The following is a 25,427-nucleotide window of genomic DNA, read 5'->3' as shown; positions in this document are numbered from 1 at the left end:
TCTCTCTCTCTCTCTCTCTCTCTCTCTCTCTCTCTCAAAAACTAAATAAACATTAAAAAAAATTTTTAAGGAAGCCAGTCCTTAATTTCTGCCGAAATAGAAGAGCAACTCACAAAAATCTTTAAATATTAATAAAATAGGACCTAAAGAAATAAATTGGGAAAAAATAGACTTTCTATAGTAATAATTGCCATCTTTCATGTAAAAAGATAATCCACCATTAGTTGAGCCTGTATTTTGAATTAGACTGATTTGCACATCTCTAGCCTTATTGTATGCTCTGTTTCCCAGGTGGCTGGCCACTGGCACACATTCCTAAGTTGGCAGAGGAAAATCCTACCCTGGCCTTGAAACAGAGCCTGGATAATTGGCCCATATGAACACTGTAGCCATGGCCTTTGCTCCTTATAAGCATGTCCTGACCAACTAAGCCATCCCACTAAACTGACCACCCTCACTGATTATTCCCAACAAAGGAAAAATGCTAATTTTTATCTTTAACTTCAACTATAATAATGATGCATACAAAGAATTATACCTCATAAACGTAGGTTGATGGACCAAACCAGAAAAACATCATTCCCATCATCAGTGTAATACGTGACCCAGACAAGATCATTACTGAATGCCAAAACCACCAAAATTCAGTCTCTCAATCAACCTACAGATTACATATTAAATGCAAAGAGGAATCTACATTTTACAATGGAGAGATCTCACATTCAAAACTTAATCAAGTTTTTAAACTTGGCAACACCCACTGTGGGACAACCTGATATCAGTTGATACAATAAGAAATAGCAACATTATCTGTGTGGTATCTTGCCAAAAATATTTAGCCTGATTCTAATCATAACAGGACATTCTACAAAACAATAAGTTGATGCTCTTCAAGAAAAAGTCAATGTCATTAAAAATAAACAAGAAAAAGGCAAGCAGAACGGCCTGGATTAAGAGACTAAAATCACATAACAACCAAATGCAATGCAAGAACTTTGACTGGATCTTGGATTCTTAAAAGACACGTCTTCGGTTGAATATGGACAGCATACTAGGCAATGTTATTGAATTAACATTTTAGGTGTGAGACTGGCATTGTAGTTATGCAAGAGAATGTCCTGTTCTTGGGTTTTACAAGCTGAAGTAGTTAAGGATGAAGTGTCATGATGACTGAAACTTAGAAGAAGATATAGAGGAAGAGGGGTGCCTGGGTGGCTCAGTCGGTTAAGTGTCCAACTCTTGCTTCCAGTTCAGGTCATAATCTCACAGGTGAGATGCAGCCCTGCATGAAGCCCCACATCGGGCTCTGTGCTGACAGCTTAGGACTCTCTCTCTCCCTCTCTCTCTCTGCCCCTCCCCCATGCTGGTTCTCTGTCTCTGTCTCTCTCTGTCTCTCTCTCTTTCCCTCTCTCTGTCTCTGTCTCTCTCTCTCTCTCTCTCTCTCTCTCTCTCTCTAAAATAAACATTTTTTATAAAACATAAAGAGAGAGAGACAGATTAGGGGAGTGCAGAGAGAGAGAAAGAAAGCAAAAGTGTTGAATTTCTACAACTGAATGAAAGAGAAGTGCCCATTTTCTTAAGTATTCAAATTTTTCAAACTAAAAAGTTGGGGAAATAATGTGGATGACCCATTTGCTTCCCTTTGTTCAATAAACAAGAAATCTAATCCTGAAATGGAGCCTCAGAGATTCAAGTATGAAACAAATGTCTAAACAAGTTATGGCATCTCCTTATGGATGTTAAAACTTAGACTGAGTGTGTGATGGTCTAGGATGACTTGAGTAGTGATTGTCTAGGATTGTCTAGAATAACTCAAGCTAAATGTCTGGTTGGAAGCTAATACCTCAATGTTACCTCCTGCTTAGGAACTTCTGATTAACTCCTAATTAATTTACATAAAAGACATTATCTTATAATTAGATAAGAATTCAAAAGAACAATAAAACAGAATAATGCATTATTGAGGTTTTTGAAACTATACTGAGGCTTCAAAATGTGGGTCAGCACACTGATGCAATAAACTCCAGCAGTTAATATGTGTTAATATTCAATACCTCCGGAATAGTTTAAAATAGAATCCAATTGTAACACCAGTGGATTAGGGAAGGAAAATTTTCCCCAAGCCTAAATTCAATTTATGGTCAATCTACATTGTTGAACCATTTTACCCTAAAGACATTATTAGCTTATGAATGTGTATTTTAGGGGCACCTGGCTGGCTCATTTGGGAGAGTATGCAACTCTCGATGGCAGGGTCATGAGTTTGAGTCCCACTTTGGGAATAGAGATTACATACAAAAAAAGTAAAAATAAATAAAAAATAAAAAGAATAGGTGTTTTAGTTTGTACATTGTGCCCTCTTGGAAGAACTTGAGAATGTGAAGGTTGACTACAGATTAATTGTATAGCCTAAATGTTGGCAATATGTTAGGGACAATAAAAGCTACTGAAGTAAATATATATTTTACAAGAATACAATACTGTGAAAAAGTAAAGCAATTATAAGGCAAATTATGAAATATAATGCAAATTTAAGTAAATGTCGATTTCTAATTCTATAAATGCATTCTTATTTGCATTAAATAGCAGTGTTAACAAATCATTCCTATAACTACCAAAGTGGCTTACTGGTTAAAACAGTTAATGCTTTGGGCACCTAAGTGGCTCAGTCAGTTAAGTGGCTGACTTCAGCTCAGGTCAAGATCTCATGGCTTGTGAGTTCAAGTCCTGTGTGGGGCTCTGTGCTTACAGCTCAGAGCCTGGAGCCTGCTTCAGATTCTGTGCCTCTCTCTCTGCCCTTCACCTGCTTGCACTCTATTTCTCTCTCTCTCTCAAAAATAAGGTAACATTAGAAAAAACATTTTAAATGGTTAATGCTTTAAACAAATTATCTACAAAAAGCATACAGCTAGGATACAGCGGAAAATACAAAATCTTAAACATCTTGCCTATATATTGAATTATTTACATAGTAAAGAGAATAATTGTTTTACCAAGTGACAATTTATCTGAGACACTTCTTAAATAGTCTATGGAGACATTTACTCAAAACTCAAAAAGAGCTTTTTATCCAGAAAATGCCTAAGTCACCTAAGGAAGTTCTGATTTTGTTTTTAGAGATTTCCAGGGTTGAAGATTTCTTTTGTTAATTAAATTTTTATCATCAAGAGCTTCTTTCTTCTCCTACCACAAGTTGTCCCTTGTTATGTTTGTTTAAACTGAGTTGGTCAAAGTTATGTGCTGATATGTTACAGTCATAGCAATCAATTCAAAGTTATTTCAACTTGCTCTAAAAGGATTCATCTTGGATTCTGTTTTCTTCTCTGTATCTCTCTTGCAATGGAATGACTGACTGGTAGAGCTGGAGGGGACTTTTAGACTATATTGTTCAGTGGTTTTCAATATGGGTGCTGAGAAGTCTTCATGGTTTTCACAGATATATCTTCTCTGTCTTTCAACCAGCAACTAGAGTTTCCCAGAAAGCTGACATGTATAGTAAACACTTGAGGTCTACATTTGAGGCTCGTGTTTTGGTTATTCACTCTTATTTAGTTCTTAATCTTTTCAATATTTCTTTTCCTCTGTGGACCATGCCAAATTTCTGAAAAAGCCATCAATTTTAAAGACTGTAAAATTGGACATATGGATAGTCCAAAAAAAACTTATAGTTTTCAAGTGAAGTGCTGACCAAAAAGTAATTACGGTAAATTTTATTTATAATTTATGTCCCAGATGTTATACATTGGTTATTTAGAATGCCTTGAGTAAAAAGAACAAGAATAAAGAGAAAGAGTATCAAGAAGGAAAGAAGGCAAGAAAGAAAGAAAGAAAATTACAGCTATATTGCTTATAAGAAAGATTTCAGAAGAGTAATAATTCATTTATAAATACAGAAAATTCTAATTGTTTTCATTTTATTTTAAGTATTTTTGAGAAATAACATAGTCACAGATTACAAAAATCAAAAAAAAATATATGAAAATGTCCACAGTGACAGCATCCCTCCTAATCTGGTCCTCTGTCCATCAAGTCCTCTTCCCTGCTTCAACTTCAAACAAGGTAATTGTCACTATTGTGTCTGTGTGTTCTTGAAATAAAAATATATGCTCAAAAATATTAAATACAATATGTATTTATCTATTGCCCTCCATTTTGCATAAAAGTAATATTCTATACATGCTGCTCAAGAACTTTTTTTTCATTTAATATACCTTGAAATATTTATTGAGCCTAGCATCTGTTATGTGCCTGGCACCCTTACAGAAAGCTGTAAGAGAATTACACAAATATGCTACTTCTAATTCTTATCATGGTATTCTCCTAGAAGTTGTCATAAACTAAGCTGTCATTAATTGGACCATATTTCTTCATGTGAACATTACAATTGGGGAATTGCATCCATGACCAACAACCAAATCAAATAAATTATAGTTAAAACCCAAAATATATTAAGTCAAAATAGAAAAAATATCTTTAAATTAGTGTTTGATAGTTAATATAATTATTTCTCAAATATCATAATTATATATACATACAAATTTCCAAATGATTATATAAGCCTCAATGCCTGCAAACTTCTAACATAAATTTTACCTATCTAAAAATACGTTCACATTTGATATTTTCTTGACGTCTTATAATTTTAAGGTGGTTTTTTTTTGCATGATTCTAATGCCCAAAATATCTTTTTTTTTGGCCTTATTCTCTTGGTATATAAATGTCTTATGCAGAAGAATTCAAAGTCATTTCACTGATACTATTCTTTTGAAAAATAATCATTTGAAACATATACATATTTGAAGTCTTTTCAATGAGGGCTTCAGTTTTAATAGTTTATTTCGAAACTCTCTTAAATTGATCCTTTTCTAAATTTTCCTTTGTCTTTACCTTCTAAATAATATCAGTGAGAATTTTAAAGGGAAAAAGGAGTTGCATGAGAATCTCTTGGGCAGAGGATATGAAAGCTCTAAGGTCAAGCTCATGATCACTTGCTTTGGCCAAGAGTAGAGAGAGGGGAGCAAGTAGAAGGAGAGCTTTGATCTCCATGGAGGAGGACGTCTTTCAATTTTTTTAACTGCCTAAATCACTGTGTAGCATCTTGATCTAGAAGGAAGCCCTCAAATAAAAGGACAAATATGGATGAGTGATAAAAAAAAACTGATGGCAAAATGGAAACAATGAAGCTGTAATCAGCAGGAATTGCCTGTTTTAAATCTGATTCTTGGCAACAAATTACTTATGGTTCTTAATTTTTTATGTCATTTCAGTTTTTAAAAACTTCATATTATCTCTAAAGACATGGCAACATTAATTTTCACTCAAGAATAACCATTTTGGTTTAATGGTTTTAAATGTGCCATGAGGTGATTGTTAGTACTGTGTAGATGTTCATCAAAACAGGTGGCTTAAGAAAATTTTTTCTTTTGATGTACTACTATCTCCTTTTCTGCTCCTCTTACTCATCAGCCCCCAGACTCTACTCCCCAAAAGGATGAGTATCTTCACACTGCTTCTGTCCCTCTCTAGTTTTTAGTTAGGACCACTTTCTTCCTGAAAGTTAAGAACCTCCAAAATGGCCAGCCCATTCCCCAATATCCAATCATATCCCCCCCCTTCTCCTGGAAAAGCTCATGATGTGGGGCCAATGAGTATCGAATGGAGAACTCAGAGCTGTCAGAAATGAAGAACATGAAGCAAGTGGATGAGCCAAAGGGAAGAATGCCATTGCATCTGTAATGAAATTACATCTGTATTATGTCTACAACTATATGCTACCACTGACTGTAAAACACACCTGTGAATTTGGTACTAAGGTTGAGTTCCTGACACAAAAGTTGAATAGGTATTGATGGCCACAATCATGGCAGTAAACCTGAGTTCCTGACACTTCATATTTTTCGGGCAACACAAAAGCATTCTCTTCAATATGAAAGTTCTATAGGTAAGTGTTGAGCATTGTTTCTCGATGCACAGCCTTGAGTGTGATCCTCAGCCCCCTCAAAGATTTGAACATTTTGTTATATATCTGTGGTTTTAGACAACTATCCAAGGTGAATTCTGTCATTTGCAGCTAAAGCCTTTAACTAATAAACCCTACTTCACAGAGTTGTGAGCCTCTGATGAGATACTGTAAATTAATTAATGTAGGTTGGTAGTATGATAAGTTTTTAAACTTGTGTTCAAAAGAAAGGATAGCACTCAGTTGTACTAAACACAATTGACTCTGCAGCTTATTTTACTTATAGTGTATGTCCTTTCTCAATAGCACATTATATAATTTGGACCATTTGGGAATAGTGAAAAGTAGCTAAATATATATTACAATATTGATTTTACCATAAAGATTCTGACTTAAAATTTATTTAAAATTCTACACTAAAGCAATTTTTTAATGTTTATTTTGAGAGAAAAGATGAGGGAGAGAGGGAGATAGCAATTGAGGGAGTGTCAGAGAAAGAGGGAGAGAGAGTCCCCTGCAGGCTCTATGTTGTCAGCACAGAGCCGGATGCAGGGCTTGTTACCAAGAACCATGAGATTATGACCTGAACCAAAATCAAGAGTCACACACTTAACCAACTGAGCCACCCATTCGAATAAACTAAATTATAACCAGAAGGTCAATAACCTGAACACTCTATCAATTTCGTTTATTTTTAGTAGAGGCATTCCATGTATGTGTGGAAAAGTTTGCACTAGTCAGTTGGTGCTTCACTCTACCTCCTTGTAGACATTTTTATTTAAAAGTTTTTAATGTTTATTTTTGACAGAGAAAGACAGAATGTGAGTGGGGGAGGGACAAAGAGAGAGGGAGACACAGAATCTGAAGCAGACTCCAGGCTTTGAGCTGTCAGCACAGAGCCTGATGTGGGGCTTGAACTCACAAACCACAAGATCATGACCTGAGCCAAAGTCAGCCACTTAACCAACTGAGCCACCCAGGTGCCCCTATTGTAGACATTTTAAAATTCCAAACTGATGAGTAATCTCTCAAATATCTATATAACTGATAGATAAAATAGCTGTATTATTTTGCTGAAAAACAATTATTTTAAGTCAAACAAAGCCTAAACTCATCTCTTTCCTTTAGGGCTAGTTAAGAAGTAATTATAGTGCATATATCGTGTATATGTGTGTAAAGTATGCAGCAACTAAAAAACAAGATCTTCATGTGTGGAACATTATTGTTTGCATCTACTAAGACAGACTAACAAGAAGCAGAAATGCCCTTGAGATCATTGCTGAGAAGTCAAGTTTATTTCTCCAGGGTTGTTTCATGGTGAATCAAGGGACAACTCTGACAAAGTAGGAGGAGAGAAAGGAATACTGATTCATCTGTGAAATGACCATCCCTTACATAATCATTCTTGTTCCAAGGCCCCTTCTGTACAAATTTTACGGAAGTGCATTTGGATGAAATTCTAACGAGATGCTCCCTGATGATCTCAACCATGAAACCACCAAGTCATTCAGTTGGAATGTATTATGATTCTCTCTTCCTTGATGCTCTCATTTCATTATAGAAACTGATGCAAAAGTAATGAGCCATCCTACACAGATTTTGGTTAAATGCTTTACTTTAAAGATTATTTGGTCTTATCATTAAAAAAAGAAAGCTTAAGTTTATTTTAAACTTTTACCTTTGCAATTTTTTTCCAAGCAGAATTATAGTTCCTAGCTTGCATCTAGTACTGTATATGTAAACACTTACTATCTTCACCATCTCAAATAACAGAAGACTTCTGGTGTTTACTTCCATAAGATAGCTAGCAGGATGCAGAATATTTCTGACTAATCTTATCAAAGAATGGAATACTTTATATAGAAGTGCAGATTAAAGATTAGGATGTTTTCCTTCGAAAAGATAAAGGCTAAAAGGAGGCTTGTTTGAAATGAATAAAATCATGTAAGTGAACATAGATCAGGTTTCAAAACAATACTAACTCCTGTAAACCCTGTGTGTCCCCCAAAGTTCACTTGTTGAAACTTAACCCCCACTGTAATGGTATCTGGGGGTGGGGGCCCCTGGGAGGTGATTAGATCATGAAGGTAGACTCTTCAAGGATGCACCCAGAAAGCTCCTTGTTCCTTCCTGCAGCCATGTGAGGAAACAGGGAAAACGAGAAGGTCATCTGTGAAGAAGGAAATAGGCTCTTATCAGACACAGAGTCTGCCAACACCTTGATCTTGGACTTCCCAGCCTCCAGAACTGGTAGAAATAAACTTCTATCTTTATAAATCACCCAGTCTATGGTATTATGTTATAGCACCCCAAAATGACTAAGATACCTCTCTACTGTCTTTTCCTTATAAATTCAAAAAGTTTAGGACGAATAAAGAGATGTGTAACTTTAATATAGTTAAGAGATGAACAAAAGTCTCTGGCAAGAACTCCTTCCTTAATAGTCACTCCTGTACCTATTCTACTAAAACTTGACTGGACTTGGCAGGCTTCTTTTTAAACCCAGAGCCAGCCCCAGGAAAGGATCAAAACCACTAAATATTCACACGATAGTGAAAGCTACCACATTTTCTTTATCTTAAACATTTATAACTTATACAGACTTTTAGTAAGTAGTATCTCCTCCAATAACCAGATGCTTCAACTGCCAGCCCCAGCTAAGTAAAATCAAGCACCAAACTCTCCCTTCCCATTGCTCATAACTAAAATACAGGCTCCCATGATACCTTTGGCTAGTGAAGCCCAGGTGTGTTCTAAGTGCAAGGGAGGCTGGTGGGGATTTCAGTTCTGACCTCTGTAACAATAAAGCTCTATCTTCATAACTTGGAGATTTCACTCAAGCAGAAAGACTAAGCAAAACATGATGGGTAAGAAGCACAAATATGACAAGTGTCCAATAAAAAGCAATAGGGTAGGACCCACTGTCCCCATTGTTCGGAGAGATTATGTGTGGTAACTAAAATCACAATCCAGATATGGCAGACTTCCCAGGACATTCTTTTCCTAACTGAATTTCAAAGTATCCCAATCAATACTTCTACTAGCAATAAATGTGCCTTGGATAAACCTCATTGGCTACAATACTGCCACTGTGCAAAGCTCCAAATTAATACTTATTAAAAAGAAATAACCACACACTTGTTGACCAATCAACAGATTTTAACACCTATAGGCAAATTATTTTCAGATTCAGTAACTATGTGTTAACCCAGAGGCAGAGAAGAACATGTCTGAGGATGCTGTCACATTACACATGACATCACAGTTACACCTCTGCCTCTATCAGAGCCTTCAAAACAGGGAGTCTAAGGAGTTGGATAGAAGTCGAACTGCGGTCCTTTAAATGTTTCAGAAAGCGTGCACCATACTTGATAACTGTCAACAACCAGAACCTTGGTATTCATGTGTGTGGGCATTTTATGTACTGTACTTAAAACATGAGTTGCAAATGGGCAGAAATCCTACATTCACACCACTCCAATGGACGCTGGCTATAGTTCTGCCTCGGCAGCGAAGAGAAAAAGAAAGCCTCCCTCGGCTGCCATTGATTCTACTCTCTGTCCTTTTTTCTCTATGTCCCAGTTTGTAGGTCTGTTTTTGCAAAACTATTTTTAAAACTGACAGTAACCACAAAGCATGCCAATGACTGATATGCCCAAACAGGATTTCCTTATGGCTGCAGGCTTTGTTTAAGCCCTGACACATGGAGGACAGACACCTTTTGTGTATGAACACTGAACCATAGGGTCTCAGAGGCAAAATAGTCCTCAAAGCAATGGAAATCAGTTACATTCTGTCAGATGAGTAAGGCTGAGAAAATATTAAAGTAGATTTTTGGTCTCTACTTTTCACCAAATGGGGCTACTATTGTTTTCTAAATTCTAGGGACCTATAATACAAAATACAAATTAAATTATATTATATATATAAATACAATGAATATTGGCAAAACTAAGCAAGGGTACTTTGGCTCAGTCTGTGAAGCATTCAACTTCAGCTCAGGTCATGATCCCACGATTCGTTAGTTTGAGCCCCACGTCAGGCTCTGTGCTGACAGCTCAGAGCCTGGAGCGTGCCTTGGATTCTGTGTCTCCCTCTCTGCCCCGCCCCTGCTCATGCTCCATCTCTCTCTGTCTCTCAGAAATAAATAAACATTAAAAATAATTTGAAAATAAAGGAAAGGGTACATTGGGGCAAATACTTGGGGGCACAGTGACTTTAGTGGACTTTAACATTAAAGTTCTAAACACAGACATATGGGTATCTAAGTCACAACTCTTTAAATCCTATGATGGAGAGAATGGTCCGTATGCAGATAGCTGTTTTGTTCTATACATGCTATGCCTACTGCAGTACAACTATGAGGAAACTAAACTGGGGTCTAGAAACAATCACTTAGGTAACTATGTGTGACTATCAATGTCAAATTCCCTGAAAACGCTACTCCTTTTTGTATCAGCAGGTGCATCTAAAAGAATAAAAATTGTGGAGTGACAAGCACTAAAAATCCTAAGAAAGAAAACCATCCTATTATCTGTGATTTAAATGACTAGGAGTGACGTAAAAAACTATTAGTTTGATTTAAATCTAACAGATTTTTTAAAAAAAAACACAAAACAAATAGAATTCAAAATGCTTCATGCCAATTTAAAAACTAAATTGAATTTGTATCAAGGTATATTCAATTTGGCCTCTTTATTCTGACTCCACGAAAAACAGTTCTGGATTAAACTAGAATATTAAAATTGCCACTAAGAAGTTAGTGTTCTTAGACATCACTCGGTATCTTGAAAACTCTATTTCCTTTGTGCCCTCCAATTCTGTCATTTTTTTACTCTACCTTAGATTTCTGGTTCATTATAGGCACCCCACCTGGAAGTGGCAAGGATTTACTGAAAATTTTATGAAGTTCAAACTTGAAGTAAAATAGTAGATGAGAAGGGAAAAGTGCTATCTTTTCTACCAATTGGTAATTTGATTTAACTTGTTTTATTTTTTGGTTTATTCATTTGTTTTGTTTTGTTTTTCTAACAGAAAGGGTCCTAGATGCCTGGGCAAAATCCATAAAATGTCTTTAAAATCTGTGAGTGGAACTCATCAGTAATCCATTGCAAGCCATTCTATGACTCCTAAACTTCAAGGTGGCACAAATTGATCTTTTGCTATTACTGCCTTTAAATTCACTGGCAAATGAGTGACTTACAAATCTATTGACGTTAAGGAACCCTTTTTATTATCATTTTTTTCCTTCCGCTTAAAAAAAATCCCACACAAAGAATTCAAGGATAGGGAGTTGGGCTAGAGACAGAGCATAGATGATGTCCATTATTACCGGCTTATTACAATGAAATAACCCTGAAGACTAAGCCAACAATGCAAAGAATTCCCAACCACTCTTGATTTTCCTTTTTCCAATAGAGTTTCTGATATTCTTACATTTCATTTTTGTGTCCTAATTTTACTTTTTGGTCATTAAAAATATTGGGCTAAACCCCACTGGTAAACCACAGTTTAGGCTTTGTGCCACTTAAAGATTAAGTAGAAAGAAAATACCTTGGGGTGTCCGGGTGGCTCAGTTGGTTAAGTTTCTGACTCTTGATATCAGCTCAGATTCTGATCTTGCAATCCTGAGATCCAATCACAAGTCAAGCTCTACACTCAACCATTCTCTCTCTCCCTCTCTCTCTGCCTCTCCCTTGCTCACACACACACACACACACACACACACACACACTCCTTCTCTCTCTCTCAAAATAAATAAACATTCTTTAAAAAGAAAAAAAAATATCTTACTCATCGTAGAAAAAAGTATCTTACTCATTGTAGAAAAAAAATATCTTACTCATTGTAGAAAAAAAATATCTCACTCATTGTAGAAAAGAAAACCGTCTTTACCGTTATTTATTTCTATGAAAATATTGCTAATGAGTTGTAAACATTTTATAACCAAAGAAAAACAAATAATTGCACTAGATGAAATTGAGAACACAAAGAGCAGAAGAATATACAACCAAAGAGTGAACTGTGATTATCTCTGAATGGAAAGAATATGTATTTTTACTCCTTTTTTTAGTAGTAATTTCTAATGTTTCAACAAAAGGTACATATTGCTTTTGTAAAAAGAATAAACAATAAAAGTCATGTTTAATTTTAAAAATAAACAGCCAGAACTTAGTCCCCAACAGAATTGTAGTGGCCTCTATTCTACTCAATCCCACGGCCTTGCAGGCTAAGGATGAAGGAGAGAGTCTTCACAAATCTGGAAGTAAATACAGTGTAGTGCTTAAAGGCACGGGTTTTGAGGTCAGACAGACTTATTTCGGAACTGTAGCTCTGCCTCTCTGTGTGTTTAGCTAAGTTTCCTAAGCTCTCTCACATTGGTCTCCTCATTGTAAAACGGGACTAATGATACCCAAGTACAAAGTTCAAACTCACTGTGAAGATTAAGAAAGGATTAAGTCTCTTAAGGCTATCATTTTTGCTAGTGAATCATAACAATAATTTGTTTTATTGATTTGTTCATAAGAATTATTCTGGATAAAATGTATAGTATTTTAGAAGCTCAGAAGTTTAAAGTCTTCTGGTTCTAAATTTTATGTTAATTGAAACAACTTCAAAGCCTATCAATGAGGGGTAATAAAAGAAAAGTTAATTGAAAAATCTGAAGCTGTGATTGATCCCCTAGAGCATTTGTTGTTTCCAAAGCACTTGGGAGTGGGGTTTTCCTAATTAAGAAAATGAGCATTCTAGGACAGTGGCCCCTCCATATGGCATGATGGGAGACCCGCATTATTTTAGCCTTGGTCCCCTAAACAATGTTTTTTCTGTTTGGAGTCCCAGAATGCTTTGACAGCCTTCATGGTGGTTCCTCTTATAAGAGACAGAACAAAAAAAGCTGGATAACAAGCCTTCCAGAAAAATCTGTTATTCTTGAGGATAAATGACAATGTTCTGTTGTCTTTAGAGTTTTCACTTTCCCTTTTCTAAGACCAAATAACCCTATATATAATATTCTAAATCACAATCCTTGAGTTTTCTCACTCAAATTCTTGTGAAACATTAAGGAAAACTATCCTATCACAGTAAGAAAAACTTAAGAAAGGGTGGCCTGGGTGGCTCCAACAGTTAGGCGTCTGACTTCGGCTCAGGTCCTGATATTGTGGTTTGTGGGTTTGAGCCCTGTACCCGGCTCTGTGCTGACAGCTCAGAGTCTGGAGCCTGCTTTGGATTCTGTGTCTCTTTCTCTCTCTATCCCACCCCTACTCGCCTGCTCTCCCTTGCTCGCTTGCTCGCTCTCTCTCTTGCTCTCTCTCTCTCTCTCTCTCTCTCTCTCAAAAGTGAATAAACATTAAAAGAATTTTTAAGTAAAATTAAAAAAAAAAAGAAAAACCTAAGTGAGATACTTTATACTTTGATACAGAAAGTTAGTTTATTTTCCTTGTTCTATAAGGACTATAGGCATCCTTTGTATCAAGTGGATATATTTACTGCTTCTCCCTATAATGCAGAGCCTAATTTCAAGTTTTCTGGGAGTATATATAACAAGAGCCTCATGGCTGTTTGTATCCACATAAGACAGCAGCATAATGAAGATGACCACTTATGACAAGAGGTTCTTTTTTAAATTGCAAAACATTAATGCTTTAATTTACTCTCTCGGAATCCAGATGGAGATTGAAATCATAAGCTTATTCTATCCTCTGGGTAAACTTCATGCTGATTGATAAGGTGTGGAACTTTTAGTTAGTTCTGTTCTTTAGGATGTTATTAATCAAAATCTAGAAGGAGATGGCTTTTAGACTGGGGCCAAAACTCCTGAATTCTAGCTGTAACTCTCTTACCTCCAAGGTCATTAACTTCGGACAAGTTTACATTTCTGAGCTTCAGCCTTCTCAACTGCAAAATAAAAAGTTTAAACCGATGATTTTCCATGGGCCATTTCCAGTTCTAAAATTCTAAAGTTTTTAAGAGAGGCTTAGTTTTATGTACTGTAGTTCATAAAATGAGAACATTGGAAAGACACCCTGACTCATCAAAGGCATGAAAACTTTAAATTTTAACTTTTTATGACATATTATCATACATTATCAGTAATGATTATTTATTTTTTCATGCATATTTCCCTATGAACATTATCTAGAAAATACTTCTTCTATATTTAAAATATATTATTCAGATGGACACACGCCAAAAATTGTATTTATGGTGTATAAATTGTAAAAGGAAACCATTCTTAGCCTCTGCTTTTACTAATCTTTCCTTTTTAATTAAGCAGGTACTCATTCACTCAGTAAACATTCAATAGGCATGTTTGGAGCATGTGTATGTCATGTGATATAAACAGACATTCCAATGTTTACATTATTCATTTAGTTCTTCCAGAAATCCTGAGGGTTAGAGAACAGAGTATTAAAGAAGTTATACATGACAAAGATTTGATAAGTAGTGGGGCTAGAATTTGATCCCAAATTTGTTAGACCTGTCTCAAATATTTGTTTGCCTTTCAGACCCATTCATTTTCTATTCTTTTCTACTTTGCCTCCAACCAAAATGACTGACCTGCATGATTACATCAATGTGACAATAGGGACACCCAGAAAGAGATACTAGGGAAAATAGGGAGTGAGGGGGACAGATTATGTCCTTGCCTCCTTCCCTGCTGGTTCACCAAGAGCTGGCCGAGTGCCTTCACCAGAGCTCAGGGTTCCACTGAAGGTGGCCTGCCCTACAACAGTTCTCCCTTCCAGGTTATGGTCACATTTTTTGGCTATAGGGTCTAGTTGTGGTAACAGGTCTGCAATACTGCACCTGACTTAGGATTTCCTAAATTCTGCCCTTGCCTTGGGAAACAGTCCCTTTTGAAGCCCTTCTCAGATTATTTTAATTAGAATATACTTCTCTTTCTTGTTGGGACCCTGACTAACATAGTCACCAAATATCTTTCCATCATGCCATGCCATTTCACAAGGTAGAATATAACAACCAACTGTTTTGATCAAGTATTTGAGAACAGGTATCTTCCGATAGTGACAACAAAAGCTAGTAGTTGAAAGACATTATCATTGTTCTGTTCCCATACTTCTCTCAATTAAAACTAAATTTGTCCCAATTAAATCATCAAAGTACAGGATTCAAGCATGGTCAAAAATCTGTTACGGCCTCAGTATGTTTTGTATCAGAAAGATTGAAACAAACAAATCTAACCCCCAGTGGTACTGAGTAAATGACCTATTATCTACTCCTTCCATTAGAGGGAAATATCCTTCACATGCTGTCCTTTCAACTACCCACACTTCAAGACAGGGTCTAGGATCAAGTTTGAAAGAGAATTACAAATAGGAAGGATTATGTGACATCACAAAAGAAGTACACCAACTCTTCATGTTGTTATTTATACTGTCTGGAGGTTGACATAAACTCTAATTTTTTTGTCTCCTCCATCTGAACAAAAAGTAGTGGGAAGAATTTCTGCTGATTCTACCAAATAGGCAGAATTCTAGGACTACTGATATCCTTACATCCTAGCTGAGAAAGATACCTAAATACCAACCCCTGTTGACTCTGTTTGAGTCAATTAGATAATGAGGCATGAGCTACAAGAATTACTTGGCCTAAACCAAGCAAGGGCTGATTAATCTAAATGCTGTTGCAGGGATGAAAAAGACATGCTTTTTGTTTTTCTTTTTTTTTTTTTTTTTTGAGAGAGAGAGAGTGAGCGAGTGAGAGTGAGCAAGGGGAGCAAGAGGGAGAGAGAGAATCTTAAGCAGGCTCCACATCAGTGGGGATCCCATGCAGGGCTTGATCTAACAACCATGAGATCATGACCTGAGCCCAAATCAAGAGTTAGATGCTTCACCTACTGTGCCACCCAGGAGCCCCAGAGAAAGACATGTTTTAAGCATTGAAAAAGAAGTCTCTAAACTGTGCATCCTTATCCTGAGGACTTTTGACCTGAAATTTTAAGTCTTGGTTTTGGGGAGTCTTTGAAACTACCAAAATATATGAAAAGGCTTGGGTGCATGTGCTTTTGAATGGTAAGAGGTTCCAAAGCATTAACTGAAGTCTCAAAGAGGCTAAGAACCAAAGTTAATAGGGGGAAATGGGCAATATTTCTCTTCATTGGCAAGACCAGAGAACACAGATTAGAAGAAAAGATTACTTATGTATTATTCTGATTCCATACACTCATCAGGCAATCTTCTGATTTTTGCTTTCGTTTCCCATGTAGAGTTAAGCAAGATACATATCTTAACTTCAATTATTGCTTTAGCTAAAAATCGGTTTCATGGATTTGAAATGGATCCTTTATGTCCTTTTTCTCAAGGCTTGAATTTCTCTGAATAAGTTAATTGCTATATTTCCAGACATATTGGACTAGAGAACAAAACCCAGGGACAACCACCACCAAATAAATCTCTTAATTCTTTGAGATCTTTTGTGACAACCAACCATAGGCCCAAACCACACAGCCCCTCACTATCATGGGTTTAACCTGGAGTTTTAATATGCCAATAGTGAATATCAAAAAAGCTCACACATTCTAGTCCTTTCCATGCCTTATATGTTTATTACTTTTTCTCACCAGGGAACCAGCAGTGAGCAATTTAGTGACTGTAAAATAATTTTTTTTCATTAGAAAAATAGACATCCTCAGGATATAATAAAGAATAACACTTGTTTAGTGGGAACAAGGCAATAATTGTTCCTTCCTGTCCATATCAGTGGACTTCACTTTTTGTGCTATGTGGTAAGAGGTAATAATGTGTTTGGTCAGCTTTGTCCTCAGAGTCATTGATGTGATTTCTAAGAAGTTACATTTTTCTGTCATTATGTTCACATGAAGGAGTGTTCTCTTCAAAGAAAATATGCTAGAAAGAAACCCATTATAATGCTATAATGAGAGTCCTTCACCAAATTCAGGATAGAGAGTTAAAACCATAATTCCCAAGTTCTTATTCATGCTGGAAAAGATTTTGTATCTCCAGTTCTGATCATAGAATGCTCAGAACTGTCCTTTAACACCATTATATCCAAAAGAGGCACTGCTTCTATAGTTCTCTCTCTCTAGTCCCCAAAGTTTCTTTCAAACTCTCTCAAAATCATCACCCATGTCTTCCAAGGCATTGATCACTTATTTCTATCATTATTGAACTGCCTTTACCATTTGACACTAAGCACTCCCTTCTTCAAAGACTCTATCTCCTTAGTCACTGTTTAACTGCTTGAGAATAGTTTTTCTTGGTCTCCTCATAGGTCTCCACTAATTCTCCCTCATCCTCATTACTTACCATACAGTGCCTTGGCCCTCCTCTTAAATGCTGTGTTCTCCAGGAGTCCACCCTTGATAATTTTCTCATTGAGAAACTTTATCCACCATCTCTATGTAGCAGCATCTACATCTGTATCTGCATGTAGGCCAAGCCACTCTGCTGAATATCTGGGTCCCTTGCATCTAAATACCAGTCAGGCATCCCGATACAGGTACTTCAGACGTGCCTGCCCGAAACATAATCCATTATCCTCCCCACCTACTCCCTGCCCAAACCAGTTCTCCCTTCTATAATCCTCCTCTGGCTTAATTTTGTCCCTTTTCACCCAGGCATTCAAGTCAGAGGTGACTAATACTGAGACCTTTATAAAAGTGATAACATCTGAGGTTTGTCCTTATAAACAAACAAAAATGTGCCAGTTTGGAAAGAACACAGAAGAGCATTCCAAGAATGAAATAAGAATTTCAAGTCATTGAGTTGAGCATTCTTCCTTATGTGTTCTTTCAAGCTCATAATAAAAGAAAAGGACAAAGATGGGAAAGTTTGAGTCATCAACAGCATGATGTGTTTAGAGATGATAAGAAACTATATTGGGCTGGATTATAGAGGGTACAGTAGAAAATGGCAGGAGATGAAATAGAATTAAACTGGGGTCAGATTGCAAATGATCGTATGCATCATGCTAAGCCTTTGTACTTTATTCTATCAGGAATAAGAGGTCTCCTACAATCCTTTTTTTAGCAACACTTTGTGGCCTTCACATTGACTCTAGTCTCTTCCAAATTCTCATCGGTTCTGACCTGAGCCATTTTTGGGAAATGTGTAACTCATTACACAATACTGAAACGTGAGCCATTTGGTATTTGTTGCTCAAGATTCATGGGGACTACAATAGCATAGTCTTCTTAACAAAGACATTGCAGTGAACATTTATTATGTTACATAGCCATCATCCACTTCCCCATCTTTTGGAACTAGAAAGTCAATTTTCTCTTCCACTTAACTTTGTGTGCTTCAAGTGGAGGTAACTCTTTGTCCACCTCCTGCACCCTTTCCTTCACCAACTGGACCATTTCATCACTCTGACCACAGAAACTATTCAGGGATACCCAAGACTCCATTAAAGCAAATGATAGTCAGGGCCAGATATTTAGTTTGGACTGTTTAGGGAGATGCTTTCTTGAATCTGAATGTGGGAAGATATTAATAGTGCAGCAACTAGAAGCCAGCTTATCGTCACCAAGAGTCTGAGGATAAAGACAGCATGGAATAAAACATAGGTAAGAGATATCCATACCTGTGTTTTGAGTGCTCTGGGGGATACAATGTAATAATTGCAAAGCCTCTACCTTCACCAACTTTAAAACACATCTGGGAAAACATAATAACTATAAGAGTAATACTTAAGAAAAGGAAGAAAATTAGGAAACCATTTTCTAGCTACACTACAAGGAGTAAAGCAAATAAAACAGGAGTGTTCATCTCTTCTCTACTGAGACACGCCAGAGAGTCTGCCGATCCACTCAAACATGAGAAGAGGGAATTTGAAGGAGTACTAAATTAGGCATGTAGGTTTTCATTTGTCTCTCATTCTTCTTACTTCTTTCTCCCCATCAGCTCACATTCTTAAATACTAATGGGTTAAAATATTCTCACCCCCTCACCCTGCACTGACTTTATTGTGAACTGTCTTATAACCATGTTTTTTGTAGAAAAGGAGGGGTGTTGGCATACCAATTTTGAAGCAGATTGACAAGCAACAGAAAGTTCAACTGAGAAATGCTCACATGATTTGAGAGCGATCTAGAGATGGTGATGGAAGAAAGATGCTTCAGAAAACTGCAAAATCAGGAGACAGGATGACCGAGTGAGACTGAAGAATGGAGAAAGAACCTAAGGGAACTTGGGCAGACCAGAGCAAAAAAACACCAGTAAGTAAAACTATCCAGGCATAAAGAAAACTCCTAGAGGAGAGATATTATTAATATACCTTTATCATGCTGAGTGGAATCTAAATGAGGAGAAGAAATATAAAATGGAAAAGTTCCAAAGAGAGTTGTTTTGAACTAAAACTAAGGAGCAGACCTGAGAGCAAAGTAGCAAAGAGAAAACTAAAGATTGGAGGACCATAGCCGCCTCATCCTGTAAAAGCCCAGCGCTGTTTCTATCTGGCCCGTGCAGGATCTAGTAATGAGGCCATCTGCTTGTAATGTTTGCTCCGTGTGTGGCTTATGCCCAGAAATCTCCACGCCTTCCAGCAAAGTCATTTTTACACAGTACTTGACAGACAGAGCATGTGTTTGTGCTAAAAACACTGCAGGAAAGGGGTACTGGGAGGAATCAGAAAAGCTGTGACCTTGGAGGAAGACAGCAATGAGCTCTAAGGAGAGAGTACCATAAATCTAGGGGCAGAGAAATGCTGAAGAACCTACTAGACGTAATTCCTGAGACTCATACACACCAAGAACATCTTTGGGGGAAGACAAAGCATGGTGGCCTCATTCTTTGATTTTAAATTACTTTCTTCAGTTTTTAGCTAAAAGAAGCAAAGCCAAAAATGACTTGGAAATCTTAGTGGGGACCCCACAGCCAACTGGAAAAAGCCCAAATTACTTACCATGATCTTTAACAACAAGACCCCAACTTACTTTGCCACCAGCCCCATCTCATGCAATTTCCTACCATACCCACTCAAATGTTTGACAATCCACAAATGTGGCAAACCCTTTCATGCCTCCACACCACTGAAAGTATCACCGGCACTGCCTGAAATATAATATTCACTCTTTTCCAAATGGATTATAATCCTGATGAGAAAAAATATTTCTATCTAGTGTGCTACTTCCAAATAATAGACACTGTGATTAAACGACATTCATTATATTCCTTCTCTTCTCAGCCTCTTTCAGCAACTATTTTCTATCACATCAAACCAGATGCCTTTTCTTGTCTCCTTCAGACCCAACTATTCTCCTCACAACCCTGATTGATTTTCATAATGCTTTCTTAATTAAGCAAATCACTTTTGGTTGCATGTGCACACACACGTGCACGCGCGCGCACACACACACACACACACACACACACACACACACACACACCACATTTGTCCCCTGGCTGTCATGCATGAAGGGTGCTGGGCACTGAGGATGGGAAGGCATTTTGGCAAGTCTGAGTACATATGAGCTCCAAGGAGCAACAACCCCAATGTAGCTGACGGAGAAATGAGAACCAGACCCCCAAGCAGTAGCCAGCAACAGAGACCAGGAAGACAGACTAAGCAGGCTTGGAAGAGATAAAACCTTCTGAAGTGTCTACTTGTGGATGAGAGGGTGCCATGGAGGGTACCCTGTTTTTAAGTGGGGAATACTGCCTCTGCACCCTCTAGACTCCTAGTTCTTTTTTTTTTTATTCCAGTGCACTTAACATACAGTGTTATTGTTTCAGGTGTGCAAGGGAGTGATTCAACAACTCTATACATTGCACAGTGCTCACTATGATAAGTGTACCTTTAATCCCCTTCACCTATTTTCCTCATTCCCCACCCATCTCCCCTCTGGTAACCATCAGTTTGTTCTCTATAGTTGAGTGACTTTGGTTTTTTGTTTTTAGGGGTTTTTTTTTTTTGGTTTATCTCTTTCTTTTTTCATTTGTTTTGTTTCTTAAATTCCACATATGAGTGAAATCACATGGTATTTGTCTTTCTCTGGATTATTTCATTTAGCATAATACCCTCTACATCCATACATGTTGGTGCAAATTGCAAGATTTCATTCTTTTTTATTATTGAGTGATATTTCATTGCATATATATACCACCTCTTCCTTATCCATTCATCTATCAATGGATACTTGGGCTACTTCCATAATTTGACTATTATAAATAATGTTGCTATAAACATAGAGATGCAGGTAGTGTTTGAATTCGTGTTTTTGTTTTCTTTGGATAAATACTCAGGAGTGTGGTCACTGGATCATATGGTCATTCAAGTTTTAATTTTGGGGGGAGCATCCATACTGCTTCCCACAGTGGCTTCACCAGTTTGCATTCCCACCGATGGTGCAAAAGCGTTCCTTTTTCTAGACTCCATGTTCTCATTCTCCCCACTATTGCATGTGATGCCCAGAACTCACCAACTCCAGGAAACCCCAACTCCACTCTGATATTCTGCTATGTCCCTGGCACCTGTATCTCTGTCAGCTACTTCAAGGTGTACATGTCTGTCTCCACAAGGAGACTGTAGGCAATTGGAGAGCAACCACACTGTCCTACATATGTTCTTGACATATACTTCAACATACAGGACAGTTTGTGCTGGAACAGCGCCTTTTTGAATGTATGAATTAGAGTCCCACCACCCATGTTATAATTGTTCTATGTATAAATTGAATGGATAATACTTTCTTTACCTCTTTTGTTGTTGAGATATGTGATTTATTTTTTTTTTATATCCTAACATCATCCATGTTTTGTAAAGAAAGTTGAATGAAGTCTGCCTTTGTTCTGTAGCACCTTGATGTGTCTCACGTGAAGAACATTAGTCATCCCTCCAGGTCAGTAGTACTAAATATTTGGATTGCACAACTTCTATTTTGTGAGTAACTGCTTATTGGCAGATTCCAGCATGGTGATGTCCAGATTCATCACGGTGATGATGTGAAGAAGCATTTTGAAAGGAAAAAACTGTTCCTAAATGTACATATTTCACATGTCCTGGTTTTACATGCTTTGTAATATACTAATAGCATATTCAATTATAGCTTTCAAGGAATTTTTTCTTAATGAAATTTGAATTTTATTAATTCCAAATCCACAGTAAGTGGGACAGAGTGGGTTGAACTGTGACTTTATTCAGGAATATCATTCTTTATGGTCAGATTCTGCGTTGAGTTCCTCAAATCATCCACTCTACAAATAGATGTGTAAAATGCTATACAGACACTCTGTCATTGTAAAGACAGTCACCCCTCTGTCCTCCAAGAGAAAATACTGCGTTAACTTAGGTTAAAATACTTTATGCCAGGAATGTTCATTTCAAAATACCTTACAATGCAGATTTTTTATTAGATCAGGTTCATATTTTTAACCTGTAAATCCTCCTAAAGTGAAGAGCTTTTCCTGCACAGTTAAATGTCATTTCAGGTGAAGATTTTCAGGTTAATTTTTTTTTTTTTTGCCTTAAGAGGTACATTATTTCTAGTGGCTTTTTCAAAATCTAAGTTTTGGAAACCAGAGTCGGAGTCGCTAATTCCTTTAGAAATCTCATAATTGTGTGCTCCTCAATGCATTACGTGGAAATAGTCAGACTTCAGTTTTACTCCCATCTTCCCCTCATGTAAGTAGAATCTGATTTCTATAAAACAAAATATACTAAGTAATTATGATGATGACCATTTTGGTTTTGCTTTCTTTTGTTTTCCATTTGAAATCCCACAATGAATGTGTTTTAATACTATGTTTTTTCCCTAATCTGGACAAGTTCAAAAAAAAACTATCGTTTTTCTTTTCATTGATTTTATTATATGGTACTGCCATCTATGGGTCCTACTCAAAGAGTAATTTTGGTGTGGGGGAAAGAAATTTATAATTTGGAATCTAAAAAACCATCGAGTCCTTACCTCTTCGTTATAAATAAGAAATTCAAAACTCTAAGTGGCTAAATAATTTCAATATAGGCACATGACTAGTCAATACTAGAGGCTGAGTTATCACCTATACTTAATGTTTTATACCTGTATAAGTGATTTTTAATTTACATTTATTTGCCTCTTTTATAACTCAAATAAGCAGAAGTATCTGGTTCCTAACATTTGAAGATGTATTGTTTTTTTTAAGTGAGGCAAAGGTGAGCTATATTAAATATATAAACATCTAACCACCTAAGGATCCCTGCTAAGTAATTAACTTGCATATTTGTTTTGATGAATCTTTAAACAAGACAAGATCTCTGTGTTTAAGGAAGTTTTAAATCTCATTATATTAAGAAAACATTTGCTTTGAAACAAAAGAAGATATTTGCATACAAAACTTAGGTAAGCGTTATTTAAAGGTAGGGGGAATAAAAATTCAATGTAATTTTTAATTCTTTGTAATAATCTCCAAACACCAGGGGATCAAAGGAAAAAAACAAAAGTGTGATTATTATTTCTGAGAGTAACCACAAAAATATTTTGAAAGTTTAATGACAAGAAATTCCAGTGAGAAATTCACACATTTTATATTTCTTTCTCCAAAAGTTCAAATTTAATTTAAAAAAACCACATTGGAGCATAATAATTTTCTTTTGGGGGGTGTTTAATTTAATAGTGCCAATATTTTAATAATTTTGCAACAGTCATACAAACGAAATTGATCTTTGATCTCCTTTTAATTCAGCCTTGGAAGGTTCAGGAGTCAAGTTATACTAGTTTCTTAAAATGAATTGGGAAGCTTATCTACTTTTATGCTACACAACAGCTTTTATGGTATTGGAAGTATATTTAATGCTATTCCAAAACCTACCCTCATTTTAGGTTATCATGGTCCTTTTCCTTCACCAGCTTCTTAGGGACTTCTGAAAACTCTTAACCCTGAATATGTTTTAGGTTCTATGCAAAACATTTTTTGTTTTGTTTTGTTTAACAGCTTTACTGAGGTATAACTACTATATAGAAAGCTGCCCATATTTATGTATACAGCTTGATGAGTGTGGGACATATGCATACACCTATGACAGCATCACCACCATCAAGGTAATAAATATATTCATCACCTCCATAAGTTTGGGTCCTTTTGGAGTTTTTTCATTTTGTTTGTTTTCATTTTTTGCTTTTTTCTATGGTAAGCATGCTTTGCATGAGATCTACTCTCTTAAATTTTTAAGGGCACATTCACTTCCTTTTTTACATCAATACTATTTTACTATTTCCCAGTTGTGTTAACTTAGTGTGAGGACACTGAGATATTAGCATTTCCTAAACTCATGTCATATAATCACCTCAGAGTAACAAACCAAAGACGTTAAAGTCTATATGCTAAAAACTGAAGTTGATAGTGGATCAGCCCACACATTCCCACATACATACTGATTCTCCCTGACCTATTCTTGAATAATATCCAAAGTTCACAGTGAAACAAGGTAATTATGTGGTAGGTATAACTATTTATTCAGTGAGAATAATAACTGATTCGGTTGAGCAAGTCATAGTAAAAAGTACATGATTTCTCCCTGTATTTATTTTCTAAAAAGATTCACAGTAATTTTAATGATCTTTTTAGGATGCAGAGAGGATTTATTTCAAGAAATTTCTTTGCTGAATAGGCTAGCCTAACCACTAAATTAACTTCGTGCAAGGAACATACCTTAGCACCTTCCCCCCAAAAAGGCTTATAATGAATGTGCATTGTAAATAGGAAAATAAATCATTTCTCAATTCTTCCTGTGTAGAACATGCTTGTTTTCTCAATTATTAATCACTTTATAAACAAGGTCGGAAATAATGTGAAAACTGTTTCAAATAAATGTAACCACATTCTACCAACACTTACTGAAGATTTAATAACAAAAATAATTACAATTAACATTTAGAATGTGCTTACTATGCACCAGAGAGTCTAATTCCTGAGTTCATGTTCTCAAAACAATATTATAAATTTACTGTATAGAGAGTTCTGGGTTAGATGCTATAGGAATTATAAGTATGAGCAACATCCAGTCACGGTTCCACCAAATATTATACTCTCATGAAGAAATAATTGTACAAATCACTGGAACACACACACACACACACACACACACACACACACACACAAATCTATGCGCAAGAAAGGTACAAACCAAGTGCTATTGGACAAAATTCTTGGAAGAGATAATCTTTGAAACTGAACTTTAAAAGCACAGGTAGAATTTGAACAAAAGTTGAGACCAAAGTATACCCCAGAAAGAAAAACTATAGCAAATAAAAGACAAGTAAGTGGGAAATTTTAGATGTGTTCAAGTAATATCAAGTTATCTGTTTTGGCAGGAGCTTCAGTTAACATTAATTTTAGGGGCGCCTGGGTGGTTCAGTCATTAAGCATCCAACTCTTGGTTTTGGCTCAGGTCGTATCTCTCAGTTCACGAGTTCGAGCCCTGCACTGGGCTCCATGGTGTCTGTATAGAACCTTCTTGGGATCCTCTCTCTCTCTCTCTCTCTCTCTCTCTCTCTCTCTCTCTCTCT

General features: G+C 36.5%; 1 long non-coding RNA gene and 1 pseudogene across 1 annotated transcript in view; both read right to left on the bottom strand.

The window, feature by feature from the left end:
• Positions 1–25,427, bottom strand: part of LOC115289110 — a 367,076-nt gene that overhangs the window by 214,507 nt on the left and 127,142 nt on the right. The window contains exon 2 of the long non-coding RNA XR_003907384.1: positions 13,801–13,855. This is a non-coding gene — a long non-coding RNA (uncharacterized LOC115289110). The remainder of the gene's footprint in view (positions 1–13,800; positions 13,856–25,427) is intronic.
• Positions 8,886–9,060, bottom strand: LOC115290887 (annotated as a pseudogene).

This window comes from Suricata suricatta, chromosome 4, assembly GCF_006229205.1.
Source record: "Suricata suricatta isolate VVHF042 chromosome 4, meerkat_22Aug2017_6uvM2_HiC, whole genome shotgun sequence".
In the NCBI taxonomy this organism is placed as follows: domain Eukaryota; kingdom Metazoa; phylum Chordata; class Mammalia; order Carnivora; family Herpestidae; genus Suricata; species Suricata suricatta.
This window is presented reverse-complemented; position numbering and strand designations above follow the sequence as displayed.